This window comes from Phyllostomus hastatus, unplaced genomic scaffold (genome assembly GCF_019186645.2).
Source record: "Phyllostomus hastatus isolate PE091 unplaced genomic scaffold, TTU_PhHast_1.1 phas_contig_40, whole genome shotgun sequence".
Classification (NCBI taxonomy): domain Eukaryota; kingdom Metazoa; phylum Chordata; class Mammalia; order Chiroptera; family Phyllostomidae; genus Phyllostomus; species Phyllostomus hastatus.
The window spans coordinates 7,437,656-7,442,078 of NW_025333872.1; positions in this window are offsets into that span (position 1 = coordinate 7,437,656).

Consider the following 4,423-nt stretch of genomic DNA (forward strand, 5'->3'; position numbering starts at 1 on the left):
CCTGGCCCCCAACAGTGAGCGGGAGTGGAGAGCAGTCACCCCCCGGGAGCTCTGAGAAGCTTAGGCTTCTGACAGGCACAGAGGAGCACGCAGCCAACGGGACTGGGGAGAGTTCTCCTGGGACAGTGGGGTCCGGCAGAAAGCAGGGGGAGAGAAGGAGGAGAAGAGGGATGGACATATCCAAGGAGAGAGAGGGAAGGAGTGAAAGGGAAGTGCGTTGATTACTGATAACTGTCTGTGGTCTGGGCAGCTGGGGTTGGAATCCCAGCCCAGGGCCGGGCTTGGCCATCTCTACCACTTTTTCACCAGTGGCTGGCACCTGTGAGGTCCCTGCTGCGGTGGGTGTGGGCCACACTTATGTATGGAGAGTCGGGGGGAGTCCTGACCTTGTCTTCCCAGGAGCAGAGGAGGTATGAAGCCACGTAGATCAGGGCCCCAGACAGGCCTCATTCCCAGCTGGGAACTGCACATTCCAGCCTCAGTCCAGAGTGGACTGGGGCAGGGCAGACACTGAGCTGGTACAGCCTGGCACAGCCACCTGATTGGTGCATAGCTGCTGCTCCAGCCCCAGAGTCCCCTGTATGCCTCTCAGACCACCCCTCTCCCTTCCTGGGTTCCCAGGACCTGCTCACAACCCAGAAATGGAGGGGTTTATGCCTAGCCACACTGGGCATGTGCTGCAGCACACGCCCCTGGCTATATGTGAACCGTGCCAGGGCCACAGTGGGTGTTAAATACTATTTTAGCTGTCACCCTCAGCTGGCTGGGGTGGGGGGCAGATGTCTCAGAGCTGGAGCTGCCCAGGGCCAGGTCTTGAGACTTGGGGAAGCAAGCAGCAGGCACAGCAGCCTGGAGCGCGCCCTGCCTTACCTTTCCTAGTGCTTCCAACTGTGTTCTGGAGGGAGATGAGCCTGAGTAGGCTGGGGAGATGTGGGCAGGAGGACCACCTCTCCAGGGGATGCTGGGGGTCCTGGTTCACACCAGCTGCGCCCTGTGCAGAGCATGCTACCCCCACCCCCACGGGGGAAGGAGGAGCAAACACTGGAGCCCTGGGCCCAGCAGCAGACCTGCTCCAGAGGCACACGGCACCCAGTGTCCATTCCCTTCCCTGGCACTGCCTGGCTCCCCAGCTAGCTAGTCAGCTCTTGGGGGCAGAAGCCCTATGTATCCAAAGGTGCTTGGCTCAGCTGTGGACCTCGAGTAAGTGTCAGAAATGGCACCAAGCTATGATCGAGAGACCAAGTTTAGGTGTTGTCTCTGTATAGCTGTTTGGCTTTGGATAGCTAGGTCTCATTCTGCTCATCTGGCCAGTGAAGGAATTTTCAAACTTCTTTAGCAGCGGAGCCTTTTCTTTCAAGGAAAGTCCAGTGAATCTCCAATCAGCAAGGCAGATGAAACTGGGTGTGCTTTGCCCGTCCACTCCCACCACTGCCCCACCTGTCCCACCTCTGAAGACACCCAAGGCCCCCGAGGTCGTGGTCTGATGTACTCTGGTGGATATCCCTTAGCTAATTATCTGCTTCACTGATTATCTGGACGACATTAGGCCAGGCTGCTCCTGGAAGCCGAGGGGAAGTCTTCCCAGCCACTCCCCAGGCCCACCCTGCTCTTCTGGGTCTAGGAAGGCAGGCAGGATGGTGGGGGCGGCTCCTCCCAAGGGGCCGGGCATTAACTGGCTTTGCCTTTGTGAACCGTCCTGGGGGGGCTTGGGTCATGGGCCAGGCTTCCGGCGGCCAAGGCGCAGGGCGTCACTAGGAGGAGGGAAAGGGCTCTTCTTGCTGAGAACTGGGGGGCACGTTGGGTCCCTGTCTCTTTTATTTTTCCCTAGGATTTCCCGGAAGGAATCTATGTTGCAGTGACAACCTGGGGACACACCTGCTCTGAAGAAAAGCTAAAGCGGGAACCCAGCTGCCATATCCCCAGCCCTAGTCCTCTTTGGTATGCATGGCAGGATTTCTTTTTCTCCTTCTCCCTCTTCCTCTCCTCCTCTTTCTTCCTCTTCCACTTCTTCTTCTTCTTCTCCTTCTCCTCCTCCTCCAAACAGGGGGATGGGATAAACCCATTTCCCTATTTCTTTCTGTTTTACTTTGTGGTAGTGGGTTTGCATTCTCCAAAAATTTCCTCTCACTTCAGGGTAGGGACAGGAGAAAGAGAAGGGAGGTAACATGATGAGTCACCGACTCTAGCTGGGCCAGGAGCTTTGCTAGTATTCCCTGTCACTCGGTATCCATAAGGGGATCAGTTCCAGGAAACCCCTCTACAAGATGCCAAAATCCTCTACGCCAACCCCCTGTGGAGACGGAGGGCAGACTGTGTCTCCCTACAGCCTTGGGACGTAGGCACCACGGCTTCCATTTTATAGATGAGAAGACCGAGGCTCAGGAACACGAAGTGACTGAGCAAAGCCCCAGCTTGGACAGGGTGAACCAAGACTGAGCCCAGCCCGCCTGGCTTTTTCTATTCCATGCTGTGCAGGCGGAGGGCGGTGCAGTGGAGTGGTGGGAGCTTTCCACAGTGAGGGTTCACCAAGCCAGTGTTTGTTGTTGTTGTTGTTGTTGTTGTTGTTTTAAGACAGAGGTTCTGGCCTCACAGGTAAGAGGAATCCGTTCCATACCTGCTGGAATTTGAGGGGTTCCTTGGAACCGCATCTCCTCCGTCCCGCTTGGTGCTGTGCCTCCGATTTCAGCATTGGTGCTGGATTTCTTTGAGTCAAGCATTGTCCTCTCTAGGAGCCTTTAAGAATACTCAGCCCCTGGAAGAGGTGACACTCAGTGTCGGTGATCTCAGCTGGAGTGTTTGATGGAGCTGGTATGGAGACTTAAACCTTAGGGGATGTAATCTCATGCTTCTACCTAGGAAGAGCCTGAGGTCCAGAAGTGGGTACTGCCTTGGCCAAGGTCACAACACAGGCAGCAGACTTGACTTCTTTGCCCAGTGCTGTTTCCAGGTGTTTGCATATCTGTGGCAGGCAGATAGGAAGGCTCTGAGCACCTGCTGGGGGCAGGGAGAAGGCAAAGCTGGTAAAGAGCTGTTTCTGCTTTGTGCCTTGCTCCAGCTGAGTGGCCCTGTGCTTGTCACAGGCTGGTGTCCTTCTCTCGCCCCCAAGCAAACAGCAGCAGTGCTGGACCTACCTCTAGTGTCTGCTTATTTGTTTAAATTCTCTGGCAGAGACGTGCTGTCCCAGAGGGCGGGGAAATCAGTGTGGGGCTCACCCCCTGGGGAGTGTCATTGTCCCTGTGGGCTTTGGCTGGGAAGGTTTCTGAAGGAGCCCTAACCCCCTCCCTGCCTGGCCTAGTCTCTGTCACCCAGAGGAGCAGGGGGAGAACATTGTGGACCATCAGAATCCCCCAGACCTTACTCCCCCTGCCTGTGCTCCATCCCTGCTCCACTTGGCTGGCTAATGCTTACTCTTCCATCAAGACTCAAGTGCCACTTCTTCCCAGAAGTCTTCCCCTACTCCCAGCAATTACGTGCCCCCTTTGGAGAGTTTCTATTTTCAGTTTATTCTTTCATTTGTCTCCACATAGGAAGCCTCTTCCACACTGCTGCAGCCCCCGGGGACCAGCCCAAAACAGAGTCCATGGGCTGGGTTCAATGCTTGCTCATGGAAGAGGTGTCCCACGCTGCCTCCTGCAAAAAGCTCTTTCTCACACCCATTCCAACCAGTTTGACTGCTCTCCCTCGGAACCCTCGTAGCATCTGAGCCTCTCTTGGGGCCTCTTTCCCATCTTACCTCCTGGGGTAACTGTGTGCACAACTGTCTGTGTGCAGCGACTCTCCCAGGCGGGTATTTTAATTCCTGTTTTACAGACAAGGGGAACTGTAAATCAGAGAGGTTGAGTAACTTGCCTTTGGTCACACAGTTATAAAGTGACAGAGCCAGGCCCTAGCTGGTGTGGCTCAGTTGATTGGAACATCATCCTGTGTACCGGAAGGTCACAGGTTTGATTCCCAGTCAGGGCAGATGCCAAAATTCTGGGTTCGGTCCCCTCTTGGGGAGCATACAAGAGGAAACCAATTGATGTTTCTCTCCCTCCCCCTCCCTCCCTTCCTCTCTCTCTAAAATCAGTAAGCCTGTCCTCTGGTGAGGATAGGAAAAAAGTGGCAGGCCAGGAGTGCCACTTGGGTCCCTTTAGATGCAAAGCCCTTGCTATTTCCACTGCCCTACCGAGGTGTCCCTGCATCTCCTATACCATCAGCACAGCGCCTGCTGCCTGGTAGACCCTGGAAAAGATCCACACTTTGGAATGAAGCTTGGCTCCCAGGCAGTGCCCGGGTTGGGAGGGAGAATGTATCTTTAGGACCTTAGCCACCACCTGGTGCCATCACCTTCCCAGCAGAGACTCCCTCCAAGACTGGGCAGGGCTGCGAACACAGGCAGCGATGGGTAGGATGGAGGTCTGACTTGATGTTAGCAGAGACA